The following is a 14,583-nucleotide window of genomic DNA, read 5'->3' on the forward strand; positions in this document are numbered from 1 at the left end:
GAAAAGTGCTTTGGAACTTAGCAAATAATAACAATTAGCTGTTATTTCAACTATCATCCTTTTACTCTCAGTGAGTTTGGATTTTTCTCTCTATGGATAAGATTGTCTTACATTTACCTACATAAAATCTACGGTCACCTCCACCCCCACCAAACCTCCCATCCTGTGGCTTCCAGAGAACTTCATGTAGTTGGTTCCCTGGAGTGCCCTTTTGGCTTTAAAATTTGCAGGTTTCCAAAGTTATTCCATTTGTCCCTAGATTTTCAGACCATATGTGTTCAGTGTGGCAGGTTCATGGCTGCAGTGATGAACACTTATTCTCCATGAGGAGGGAAGGCAGAAGATTTTCACAAAGCTGGAGCATTTCCTCCACTGCCTGCACTGAGGAGTTGCCAAGGCTTGAAAATCTCTTCAGTGTGCCAAACCAGGACTGGACGTTTCTGGTTTTGCAATGCAGACATTCCAATGCTGGAATTGACAAATGCTCCACACTGAGCTACTGCCAAATTGCCAGGAGGGTTTTTCATTGTTTGTGTGGGGGATAGGGGAACAATAGGATGGCCTTTGAAGATTGTGTCTGACACACCTGTGGGCAGAAGGTAGGCTTTAAGTATCCACCATCTCTTCCTTTTAGAGTTTGCTGTCTCCCTACCACCCTACCACACACAGCGCCCTCAAGACTCCCTGTGATCCTGGGATGCACTCACTGAAGAGTGTGTGACCTGGGTGAGCCAATGGGAGTGCCTCGAGCTCTTGGACATAGAGGTTTGTCCAGTATCACAAGTCCAGTACAACTAACCAGATTATTTTTCTTTTCAGGATTTGATGGAAATGCTACAAGAGAAGTAGGCTCTCCCCTTCTGAAATGATGAGTGATAAAGACCATGCAGGTCAACTTTTCCACCACATGGAGGGAGCCTGTCAAAGAACAAAGGCAACAGAGAAAAGAGCAGAGCTGAGGTTGGGTGAGAGGGAGAAATTTCTGAGTGTTTGAATCCCACATGCCGGAAGCTGCACCACACTTGGGCTTCTCACTACAGGAACCAGTGAGTTTATTTTTTCCTGACCTGGTTGGATTTGGGCATTCTCAAGAGTTTGGGGGTTGGGTGTGGGGGCGTTTAGGGGAGAGAGCAGAATGCAGAATGGAGAAGGGGAAGAAGAGAGCTGCCTTCCACTTTAATGAGAATCTCCTACTTTTCCTCTGGTGCTTCTCAGCACTAAGTCCCTTTTACAGTATACTACTTGCTCCATCTCCATAACGGAGGACACTCACTGGTAGACAATGGGAGAGGGAGAGGAACAGAGCAGATGCCACTGGCATTAGTGCTCTGGGCCCAGGATGGGGCAGGGAGCAGTGAGGCAGATGGCTTTCCCCTAGACTTCTGGGACCCAGGAACATGGTAAATGTCCATGCCCTCTGTCTTTCCGCCACAGAATGGAGGGGAGTCATATTCTAGGACAGTGGTTATCAAACTTATTTAAGACACGAATCAATCTGAAATTCTGGTAGCATCTAGAGACCAGAGGTCACAAACTACCTGCCTATGGGGACCATATTTGACTCACTTAGAGTGTTCTGGTTGGTATGCCAGGATTCTCTAAAGAAAATGTGAACTAAATTGAGATTTCATCCCCAAAGAGAACCAGATTTCTGCTTTCTCTTAACCAGCCATAAGGTCTGTCAATACTGGGTCCCATTTCCTCAAGGCAGCGATCAACTGAAGCAGAGAAGTGATTGCCCGCCTTAGAAGGCATGTGCCCTCCCATTTGCCCAATCCTCACCAGCCCCACGGTCTCCCCAACACTGAGCATTGCTTGCGTTTTGTCATCACCCTTGCATTACTGTTGTTCTTATAGTGGAGAGATATTTATCTGGACCCAAGTCTCTACCAGAAGTGAGGAAATGAAAGATAGACCCAAAAGACTGAATATGTCAGAACAAAAGGGAGAAGGTATATTTCTCTGTGGCAGAAAATAATATTCCTCTGTGTTTAAGAGACTGGGTTCTCACACCTGATGTATTTCATTCTTCCATATTCCCACCTGGCTCTGCAGGCATTTATTGGCAGGCCACATCTAAGACTTTCTCTGCAGAAAAAATGTTCTAGATGCACAGATTTGAGGGCTTAATTGACAACCTGAAGCCTCACTCTAAATCTGCAGGGGTCTGTTGACCTCAGGTGAGAACACTTGTTCTAAGGGAGTGGAAGATCTGTATTAAGATACTCCTGAGAGATAAAAGTCTGCCTTCAGCATTGTATGGGACTCATTTATTTGTTTATTGTCTTTCTTGCCACTGTGACATAAACAGGGACTTTGTTATATTCACCACTATATCTTCAGTGCCTACAACAGCTTCTGGCTCAATATAAAGTTACTGAATGAATGAATAAATGAATCTAATGCGTCTGTAAGTGAGGGAACCGAAACACTTTTACCACCTTTTTCTGCCCTGGATCCACTTTTTTTATCTTCCCCTACTTGGATGTGCTTCCCCGCTTACACTTTGGCTTACCCTTCAGGCTCTGGTCTGCTACCAAGAGGAGTTTGGCTTTCTTGAAGTTTCTGCTTAATCTCCATGAGGCTGGCCCCAAAACAATAGTACCTAGCAGACAGCATGAGAGAGATTCACCAAGTCAACAAACATGCATGAGTACTTACAAGGTTCCAGGCCTAGTAGAACCCACTAGGGGGACTCAGCCTTTCTCTCAAAGAGGTCTAGTTCTAGTAAGAGAGAAACCATCAACAGATCATTCTAACAAAAGGTGAGAAGTCATGGGGGAGTGCACAGAATGGTTTTGCAAACAGCCAGAAGCACCACTGCAATCACCTTGGGATGTCCAGAAAGGCATCACAGTAGAGGGGACCTGGATGGAGCCCTCTAACATCTCTGGACTTTTGTTTTCCTATCCGTGTCATGAGAAATTTGGACTGGATGAGCTGTTAAGTTTCCTTCTCATTTGAATCACCTCCAACCTCTTTTCCATGACCTTGCAAAGGGCAGTTGATGGTGTTATTAGACCTAAGCCTGGTCAGGCTCTAGGTATGTTTGACTTTCCAGAGAGGTTCACAAAGGTCAAGGCCTGGTGTGATGATGTGGTAAGCAGAGCAGGCAGAAGAAATACCTATCAGTAAAGAACAAACACCACTCCTGGCTTAGTCATGGAATTCTGAGAAGCAGCAGCACCCAGTGAACCAACCTGCAGGCTGGCAATCACGGGTGAGGCTACCTTTAGCCAAGGCTTGTGGCAGAGCCACATGAGGGCGGCTCAGCAAACAGTAGCTGCTTCCTCAAACCACAGGACAACTTCTATATACATTCCACATGGGAAGACCAGCTGATCATGCATATAGGCCTTTTCTGCTATCCTATCGCATTAAATTTACAATGATAATGATCATGTGCCACCATAAAGGAATGTAATATAATATCAGTTTGCCTTTATCACTTTGCCTTTATTTATGGTTTTAATCTCTCTTCACCAACATATTATAGCATATGCCTGATTTTATTCTTTGATGATGGTAGAAAAAAATACCTCAAATGTAGGTAAATTAAACCAAAGTACATTAAGTAGGTTATTCTGTACCTGTAAACAAATTGTCCTTAAGAAAATAGTATAGGGTTTAGTATAAATGAAAGTAACATTTTAAGTGAAAAAGCAGCTTGGCAATAAGTTGCTTTTAAAATAGGTGATTCAAATCACTGAGTACTATTCCAACAAATGTAACTATAATATTCTCAAATGTGATTTACGATATTTAAACATAGGACAGGGATAAAGAATTGAGGAAAATTGTTTTTTTTTTCTGTTTTGTTATCAAAAATTCCCAATCAAAAAATCTGTTACATTTCAGTATGTGCCAACAATTCTAAAATAAATACTAAAGTCAAGTCTTATTTCTTATAAAATGCCAAAAAAATAAATAAATAAATAAGAGAGAGAGAAAGCATCATGCTGGTAAGTCCTGCCAATTTATCTGGCTTTTCTCTGGCTTTTCCAATGCTTGCAGGGAAGGAGTATTTTTTTTATTACAAGTTTCTCTGAGCCAGTTACTCTTTTCTAAATTTTCTCCCGTTTTTAAAATCCATACTAACTAAAAGAGGCAAATTTGTCTGACAAAGCCATCAGGCAAATCCTTGTCTTTCTTATATTTTTAGCCCAAGGTCTACAATGCCTTCTACTTTGCCACAACCACAAGCTCCCCCTGCCACATCTTCACTGACAACAGATTATACTGTGATCTATTGACTCCAGCCATTGAATGGACAAAAATGATAGCATAAGATGATATGAATAAATACATAGATGATCACTGTAGCAACTGGGGAGTCAGAAGATATTTATATGCCAACATCCCACACAGAGACCACCACAAAATAAAACACAAACTAACAAAGCTTATTCAAGAAGAAGTAGATTGCTGAGGTACCTTCAGAATAAAACTAAATAAATAAACAATTAAAAAGTGAATAACTTTATAGCCCTATTTATATTAACGAAATAAACTCTCCAGGTTCAGAAGCCTTCATTGATGAATTATACCAAACATTTAATGGAAAAATAATATCCACCCTACATAAACTTTAAAAAAAAATAAATCAGAGATGTGAGAACATTTAACAACTTGTATTAGGAGACCAACATTATATAGTCTGTCATACCAAAGACAGGCAAGACAGAAGAGAAAAGTATAGGCCAACATCTCTCATTTTTAATTTTTTTTTAAATTTTAAGTTCTGGGGTACATGTGAAGGATGTGCAGGTTTGTTACATAGGTAAATGTGTGCCGTGGTGGCTTGCTGCATCTATCAACCCATCACCTAGGTATTAAGCCCCGCATGCATTAGCTACTTTTCCTGATGCTCTCGCTCCCACCACCCCCATCACCCCTACAGGCCCCAGTGTGTGTTTTTCCCCTCCCTGTGTTCATGTGTTCTGATTGTTCACCTCCCACTTATAAGTGAGAACATGTGGTGTTTGATTTTCTGTTCCTGCATTAGTTTGCTGAGGATAATGGTTTCCAGCTCCATCCATGTCCCTGCAAAGGTCATGATCTCTTTCCTGTCTATGGCTGCATAGTATTCCATGGTGTATATCTACCACATTTTGTTTATCCAGCCTGTTATTGATGGGCATTTGGGTTGGTTCCATGTCTTTGCTATTGTGAATAATGCTGCAGTGAACATATGCATGCATGTATCTTTATAATAGAATGATTTATATTCCTTTGGGATATATTCCTAACGGGATTGCTGGGTCAAATGGTATTTCTGGTTCTATGTCTCTGAGGAATTGCCATACTGTCTTCCACAATGGTTGAACTAATTTACATTCCCACCAACAGTGTAAAAGCGTTCCTATTTCTCCACAGCCTCGCTAGCATCTGTTGTTTCTTGACTTTTTAATAATCACCATTCTGACTGGCATGATATGATATCTCATTGTGGTTTTGATTTGCATTTCTCTAATGATCAGTGATGTTAAGTTTTTTTCCATATGTTTGTTGGCTCCATAAATGTCTTCTTTTGAGAAGCATCTGTTCATGTCCTTTCCTCACTTTTTAAAGGAGTTGTTTGGTTTTTTTTTTCTTGTAAATTTGTTTAAGTTCCTTGTAGATTCTGGATATTAGGCCTTTGTCAGATGGATAGATTGCAAAAATTTTCTCCCATTCTGTAGGTTTCCTCTTCACTCTGATGATAGTTTCTTTTGCTGTGCAAAAGATCAAGATACCGTTTGTCATTTTTTGCTTTCATTGTAATTGCTTTTGGTATTTTTGTCATAAAATCTTTGCCTATGCCTATGTCCTGAATGGTATTCTCTAGATTTTCTTCTAGAGTTCTTATAGTTTTGAGTTTTACATTTAAGTCTTTAATCCATCTTGAGTTAATTTTGTATAAGGTGTAAGGAAGGGGTTCAGTTTCCGTTTTCTGCATATGGCTAGCCAGTTCTCCCAGCATCATTTATTAAGTAGGGAGTCCTTTCCCCCATTGCTTATTTTTTCAGGTTTGGAGAAGATCAGGTGCTTGTAGATGTGCAGTCTTATTTCTGAGTTCTCTATTCTATTCCATTAGTCTATGTGTCTGTTTTTGCATCAGTACCATGCTGTTTTGGTTACTGTAGCCTTGTAGTATAGTTTGAAGTTGGGTAGCATTATGCTTCCAGCTTTGCTCTTGTTGCTTAGGGTTGTCTTGGCTACAGGGGCTCTTCTTTTGGTTCCATATGAATTTTAAAGTAGTTTTTTCTAACTCTGTGAAGAATGTCAATGGCAGTTTAATGGGAATAGCATTGAATCTATAAATTACTTTGGGCATTATGGCCGTTTTCATGATATTGATTCTTCCTATCCATGAGTATGGAGTGTTTTTGCATTTGTTTGTGTCCTCTCTGATTTCCTCAAGCAGTGGTTTATAGTTTTCCTTGAAGAGGTCCTTCACTTTGCTTGTTAGCTGTATTCTTAGGTATTTGATTCTCTTTGTAGCAGTCGTGAATGGGAGTTCATTCATAATTTGGCTCTCTACTTGTCTATTTTTTGTGTCTAGGAATGCTAGTGATTTTTGCACATTAATTTTGTATCCTGAGACTGCTGAAGTTGCTTATTACCTTAAGAAGCTTTGGGGCTGAGATGATGGGGTTTTCTAGATATAGGATCATGTGATCGCCAAAAGAGATAGTTTGACTTCCTCTCTTTCAATTTGAATGCCTTTTATTTCTTTCTCTTGCTTGACTGCCTTGGCCAGAACTTCCAATACTATGTTGAATAGGAATGGTGAGAGAGAGCATCTTTGTCTTGTGCAGGTTTTCAAGAGGAAGCTTTTGTACATTCGGTATGATATTGGCTGTGAGTGTGTCATAAATGGCCCTTATTATTTTGAGGTATGTTCCATCAATACCTAGTTTATTGAGAGTTTTTAACATGAAGGATGTTGAATTTTATCAAAAGCCTTTTCTGTGTCTCTTGAGATAATCTTGTGGTTTTTGCCTTTAGTGCTGTTTATGTGATGAATTATGTTTATTGATTTGCATATGTTGAACCAGCCTTGCATCCTGGGATGAAGCCAACTTGATCATGGTGGATAAGCTTTTTGATATGCTGCTGGATTTGGTTTGCCAGTATTTTATTGAGGATTTTTGCATCAGTGTTCATCAGGGATATTGGCCTGAAGTTTTCTTTATTTGTCTGATACCAGGTTTTGGTATCAGAATGATGCTGGCCTCATAAAATGAGTTAAGGATTAGTCCCTCCTTTTCAATTGTTTGGAATAGTTTCAGAAGAAATGCTACCAGCTCCTCTTTGTACATCTGGTAGAATTCAGCTGTAAATCCATCTGGTCCTGGGCTTTTTTTGGTTGGTAGGTTATTTATTACTGCCTCAATTTCAGAACTTGTTAGTCTATTCATGTATTCAACTTCTTCCTGGTTAGTCTTGGGAGGGTGTATGTGTCCAGGAATTTATCTATTTCTTCTAGATTTTCTAGTTTATTTGCATAGAGGTGTTTATAGTATTCTCTGATGGTTGTTTGTATTTCTGTGAGGTCAGTGGTAATATCCCCTTTATCATTTTTTATTGTGTCTAATTGACTCCTCCCTCTTTTCTTCTTTATTAGTCTAGCTGGCAGTCTATCTATTTTATTAATTTTTTCAAAAATGCAGCTCCTGGATTCGTTGAGTTATTGAAGGGTTTTTCGTGTCTCTGTCTCCTTCAGTTCTGCTCCAATCTTGGTTATTTCTTGTCTTCTGCTAGCTTTCGACTTTCTTTGCTCTTAGTTCTCTAGTTCTTTTAGTTGTGATATTAGGATGTCAATTTCAGATCTGTGGGCATTTAGTGCTATGAATTTCCCTCTTAACACTGCTTTAGCTGCATCCTAGAGATTCTGGGGTGTATGTTGACTCTTTGTTCACATTGGTTTCAAAGAACTTCTTGATTTCTGCCTTAATTTCATTATTTATCCAGGAGTCATTCAGGAGCAGGTTGTTCAATTTCCATATAGTTGTGTAGTTTCGAATGGGTTTCTTAATCTTGAGTTCTCATTTGATTGCACTGTGGTCTGAGAGACTGTTTGTTATTATTTCAGTTCTTTTGCATTTGCTGAGAAGTGTTTTACTTCGAATTATGTGATCAGTTTTAGAGTAAGCACCATGTGGCACTGAGAAGAATATATATTTGTTGTTTTTTTGGGTGGAGAGTTCTGTAGATATCTATCAGGTCCACTTGGTACAGAGCTAAATGCAAGTCCTGAATATCTTTTTAAATTTTCTGTCTTGATGACCTGTCTAATATTGACAGTGGGGTGTTAAAGTCTCCCACTATTATTGTGTGGGAGTCTAAGTCTCTTTGTAGGTCTCTAAGAACTTGTTTTATGAATCTGGTTGCTCCTGTATTGGGTGTATGTATATTTAGGATGGTTAGTTCTTCTTATTGAATTCAGCACTTTACCATTATGTAATGCCCTTCTTTGTCTTTTTTTATCTTTGTTGGTTTAAAGTCTGTTTTGTCAGAAACTAGGATTGCAACCCCTGCTTTTTCTGCTTTCCATTTGCTTGGTAAATTTTCCTCCGTTCCTTTATTTTGAGCCTAAGTGTGTCTTTGCACATGAGATGAGTCTCTTGAATATAGCACACTGATGGGTCTTGACTCTTTATCCAGCTTGCCATTCTATATCTTTTAATTGGGACATTTAGCCAATTTACAATTAAGGTTAGTATTATTATGTGTGAATTTGATCCTGTCATCATGATGCTAGCGACCAATATCTCTCACGAACATAGTCACAAAAGATTAGCAAACTGAATCCAGAAATATTTAAAAAGGACATACTTGGGCATATTCTAGGAAGGCAAGGTTAGTTCAACATTCAAAGTCAATCAGTAAAACTCTTGATCTCAATGGACTAAAATAGTACAATTATATAATTATCTCAATCCATGCAAAAAAAAGTGTTTATAAAATTCAACATACATTCATCATAAAAAAATTTCAGCAAACTGGTAATAGAAAGAAACTTCCTCAATCTGATAAATCTTATTTATAAACAACCTACAGTTAGCATAATTTTTAATGGTAAAAAATCAAATGCTTCCCCCTAAGGTTCTAGCCAGTGCTAGAAAAATAAAATATGTAAATTTAGTTAGGATTCAAGATACGAAGTCAATATAAAAAATAGTTTTTCTATTTACTAGCGAGAAACAATTGGAAATGTAAAATGTTAAAAATACAATTTATAATAATTTTTAAAACATGAAATACTTAGTGATGTAAGACCTCTACATTGAAATAATGTTTTTAAATACTGAGAGAAACTATGGTAGAACAAATAAAGAGACAGAGTATGCTCATGGCTTGGAAGAGTCAATATGGCTAAAATGTCAGTTCTCCCCAAATTAGTCTGTAGATTCAACATAATCTAAACAAAACCTCAACAGCCTTTTTGGGGGGTAAAAATTAACAAATTATATAAAAATTCAAAGGACCTAAAGATGATTCTGAAAAAGAATAACAAAGTTGGAAGAGTCATGTTATTTGATTTTAAGATTTATTCTAAGCTACAGGATTCAAGACAGTGCAATACTGGTGTAAGAATAGACATATAGACAAAAGGAACAGACAAGGGAGTCCAGAAATAGACCACAAATATAGAGTCAATTGATTTTCAATAAAAGTGCCAAGGTAATTCAATGGAGAAAGGATAGCTCTTCAACAAATGGTACTATAACAATTGGACATTGACACATCAAAAGAAATGAACGTTGACCATTACTTCATACTATATACAAAAATTAACTTGAAATGGATTACAGACCTACATGTAAGTCAGAATTATAAAACTTCTGAGAAAACATAGGATAAAATTATATGATCTTGAATTAGGCAAAGCTTTCTCAGAAAGGACACAAACATCTCAAACCATATAAGAAAAATTTGATACATTGGAGCTTATCAAAATTAAAATGTTCTGCTCTTCAAAAGATGTCATATGAATGTAGCTCAATAAAGCTGCTATAAAAAAAATAAACTTTTTTCTTTTCTTTTCTTTCTTTTTTTTTTCAAGGACAGGGTCTTACTCTGTTGACCAAGCTGGAATGCAATGTCACAATATCCACTCACTGCAACCTCCATCTCCCAAGTTCAAGCAATTCTGCTGCCTCAGCCTCCAGAGTAGCTGAGATTACAGGCATGTGCCACCATACCCAGCTAATTTTTGTATTTTTAGTAGAGAAAGGGTTTCGCCAAGTTGGCCAGGCTGGTCTCAAACTCCTGACTTCAAGTGATCCACCCACCTCAACCTCCCAAAGTGCTGGGATTACCATGCCTGGGCAAAAAGATAATATTAAGAAAAAAATTTAAAGCCACAGACAGAAAAATTTTATAAAATTTTATGTCTATAACTTGTATCCAGAATATATAAAGAACTTTGACAGCTCAAAAATAAAAATATTTTTTGAATTGAACTAAAAAATGATCAAAATATTTGAACAGACACTTTTACCAACAAATATACATATTAATGTAAATTTGTTCATTAAAAGATGCTAATTTGAATTTTGGGGAATGTAAATTAAGATATGACAAAGTACCATTGCATACCCACTAGAATGTCTAAAATTACAAGGAGGGACATTATCAAACTTTTGACAAGCGTATGGAGCAACTGAAACTCTCTTACATCGATGGTGGGAATGAAAAATAATCAAACCACTTTAAAACAGTTTGGCAGTTTTTATAAAATTAAATACACATTTACTGTATGATCCAGCAATACCACTCTCAGGGATTTTTGCAAGAGAAATGAATTCATATGTCTATATAAAGACCTGTATTCATGTTACAATTACAACTTTATTCATAATAGCTAAACACTGGAAACAACCCAAATGTCCACCGACAGGGAAATGGATAAACAAATTCCACTACATTCAGACCATGGAATAATAGTCAGCAATGAAAAAAAAAACTACTGATTCATGCAACAATATGAATTATTCTCAAAACTGATATACTATTAGCAAGCAGAAACAAAAGGCTATATTTTATTTGATTCCATTAATATTACATTCTGGAAAACAGATCAGCTATTGCCAGGAAGTGGGGGTGGGTGAGGAGATCAACTGCAAAGATGCATGAGAGGATTTCTGGAGTTGATGGACGTATTCTGTATCTTGACAAGGCAGTTACATGACTGCAGGAAATCAACAATACTTACTGAATTATGTATATACAGGGGTAAATTTTGTTAAAATTAGTCCCTAATAAACCTGACTCTTAAAAGCAAAAGCAAAAGTGGAAAAGAACCACCTTAGAGAAGAACAAAGAAGGGGGAAAATGCTGAAATCTTACATTATTCAGGCTAAGAGGTCAGTGTGTATGGAGGACTCCATGACGGAATAACCTTTCTTCCCACTAACCAATAATTTAGCATTTATATGGTGCTCACCCTGGGAAAACAAATAAGGAAGTTGAGAATTTATATTTATATATTTATATTTTTTAATCTCTACCACTGGAAGGTCTAGACATACCGTCCAACCTTAATTCAGGTTGTTCAAGAAAGAACAGTTCAAGTTTAGTGAAATTACACATAGGAAAAGATATTGACATATCTTTAATACTAAAAATAGAATTAAAAGGGGTCTTTTACAGTTCCCCAGAGGAGGTAAAGATATTTTACACACATTCATTCTTAGCTCTTGATAGATCTATGGATGCATAGAAATTCAGACCCAGCAAGATGTTGTGGAACTAAATAGTTTTGCCCAAGAGAGACACATGACTGGATTGACATGTTGGAAGTGCTGGAAGACACTCTGGCAGTCACAGTGTGGAAAGGGAATTTGATCAGGGCAAATCCAGATAGATAGACCTGGTTGCTGAAAGTATCCCTTGAACAGATGCTGAAGCCCTTGCCTAGGGAAATTGGGAGTGACAGAGTTAGAGGCAACAACTCAGTGGGACTCGGTCATTGGTCGAATGTGAGGGAGGGATGAGGGAGAAAGTAGCATGGGGGATCACATTAAGGTTTCTGACTTGGTGGAGGATGACGTTACACCAAGACTCTGGGAAGAGGGTCAAGATAGCATGCTTGGAAAGAGGAAGTGTTCCCTTGTGACACCTATCCGTGTTGATCTGGGCATTTCATCTTGGCTTTTTCCAGAACCCCTTCTCTGCCATAGTCAGGGTTTGGGGTCTCTCCTCTGTCTTCTCACATTATATTAAACTATGACATAATTAATAAATGATCTGTTTTATGTCCACCTCTCCTGTTTAACTTGGAGCTACTCAAGGGCTGGATCTGTGACTTCTCCATCTTTAGATCAAGTCCAAACTCCTTATCATGGCTTAACAGGCCTGGGTGACCTCACTGCTGTGTCCCTTCTTTCCTCTCAGCACCCCACAACTTCTTCACCAAGCCATTCCTCTCTCACCTGCAGACTATACATTGCTAGTCCTTCTGCCTGGAATGTTCTTCCTCCTCACAGTCTGATATGGTTTGACTGTGTCCTCAACAAAATCTCATCTTGAATTGTAGCTCCCATAATTTCCATGTGTTGTGGGAGGGACCCGGTGGGAGATAATTGAATCATGGGGGCTGTTTCCCCCATAGTGTTCTCATGGTAGTGAGTAAGTCTCATGAGATATGATGGTTTTATGAGGGGAAACCCTTTTGCTTGACTGTCATTCTCTCTCTTGCCTGCCGTCATATAAGACATGACTTTTGCCTTCTGCCATGATTGTGAGGCCTCCCCAGGCACATGGAGATGTGAGTCCATTAAGCCTCTTTTACTTTGTAATTTACTCAGTCTCGGGTATGTCTTTAACAGCAGCATGAAAATGGACTAATACACAGTCCCTCCCATACCTGGAAATGTCTTGATCACTTCTTGTTCTCAGCTAAGTCACTGTTTTCTTTAGGAAACCTTCAATAACCCCCAATTCTGTATAGGGGCCCTTCCAGAATATTCCCATGGCACCTCTGCTTCCAGGTGTATTAGTACCTACCACTCTATTATAATTGCTTGTTTTCCCCATTACCCTCTAAGTTCCATCTCACCGTGGTAGCAGTTGTCATAATGTCTTAGTCCATTCAGGCTGCTATAACAAAATACCTTAGACTGGGCAATTTATAAACAACAGAAATGTATTCCTCATAGTTCTGGAGGCTGGGAAGTCCAAGATCAAAGTGCCAGCAGAGTCATTGGCTGGTACGGGCTGCACTCCGCTTTAAAGATAGTGTCTTCTGGCTGCCTACTCATACGACAGTGGGGATGAACAAGCTCCCTCAGGCCTCTTTCCTAAGAGCACTAATCCCACAGATGAGGGCTCTGCCTCATGACCTAATAAGCTCCAAAAGGTTCCACCTCTTAATCATAGTGCACTGGAGGCCGGGTGCAGTGGCTCACACCTGTAATCCCAGCACTTCGGGAGGCAGAGGCGGGCAGATCAGTTGAGGTCGGGAGTTCGAGACCAGCCTGGCCAACATATTGAAACTCCGTCTTTACTAATAACACACAAAAAATTAGCCAGGCGTGGTGGCACTCGCCTGTAATCCCAGCTACTCAGGAGGCTGAGGCATGAGAATCGCCTTAACCCGGGAGGCAGAAGTTGGAGTGGGCTGAGATTGCGCCACTGAACTCCAGACTGGGGAACAGAGTGAAACTGTGTCTCAAAATGTGTGTGTATATACATATATATATATACACACACACACACACGCAAATTTGGTGGGGACACAAACATTCAGGCTATAACAAATAATAAGAATTTTTAAAATAATGACAATATTGGCTAGTATTTATTAGGTACGTAATATATGCCAGACATCCTACTGAGTATTTTGATGTATTAACTCACTTTGACTTTACTACAACCCTTCAGGGTGGGTCCTTTCACAGTCACATTTTACAGATCAGGAAACTGAAATATCGAGAAGCAAGTAACTTGCTCGAGGTCAACATTCTATAAAGACTATTAATAAACAACAGCTATTTATTTCATTCTCCCTGGTTCCTAGCATGATCCTGTCAGGGAATAGATGTTCAGTAAATGTTTGTGGACTTGATCTGACGTGAGCAGGTTGTACCTGAGCTGGCAGTGCTGCCTGGCACAGAAGAGAGGGCAGACCGGGCCAAATGCTCATAAACACAGGGCACCTATACCAGGCTTTGATGAACACTCTCTAGCACCGCTGCTTGGAGCCAGAAGAAGGCTTCTATATCTGACAGTTTGTATCCAGAACATATAAAGAACCTTTGGTCTGGACATAGTGGCTCACACCTGCAATCCTAGCACTTTGGGAGGTCAAGGTGGGAGAACTGCTTGAACCCAGGAGTTTGAGGACAGCCTGGTCAATATAGTGAGACTCCAACTCTACAAAAAAACTTTGCTATTTTAAATTAGCCAGTGTGATGGCGGGCGCCTGTAATCCCAGCTACTTGGGAGGCTGAGGCAGGAGAATCACTTGAACCTGGGAGATGGAGGTTGCAGTGAGCCGAGATTGTGCCACTGCACTACAACCTGGGTGACAGAGCGAGACTCCGTCTCAAAAAACAAAAAATTAAACTAAAAGATGGTCAAAATATTTGAACA

The 14,583-nt window shown here is 39.2% G+C and overlaps 1 long non-coding RNA gene across 1 annotated transcript in view; it reads left to right on the forward strand.

Annotated features, from left to right (window-relative positions):
• The first annotated feature begins 817 nt into the window (after nt 1–817).
• LOC105548921 overlaps nt 818–14,583 on the forward strand; it is a 23,995-nt gene continuing 10,229 nt past the window's right edge. Inside the window, exon 1 of the long non-coding RNA XR_001007473.1 lies at nt 818–1,046. This is a non-coding gene — a long non-coding RNA (uncharacterized LOC105548921). The remainder of the gene's footprint in view (nt 1,047–14,583) is intronic.

Source organism: Mandrillus leucophaeus, unplaced genomic scaffold (genome assembly GCF_000951045.1).
Source record: "Mandrillus leucophaeus isolate KB7577 unplaced genomic scaffold, Mleu.le_1.0 Scaffold427, whole genome shotgun sequence".
Lineage (NCBI taxonomy): Eukaryota > Metazoa > Chordata > Mammalia > Primates > Cercopithecidae > Mandrillus > Mandrillus leucophaeus.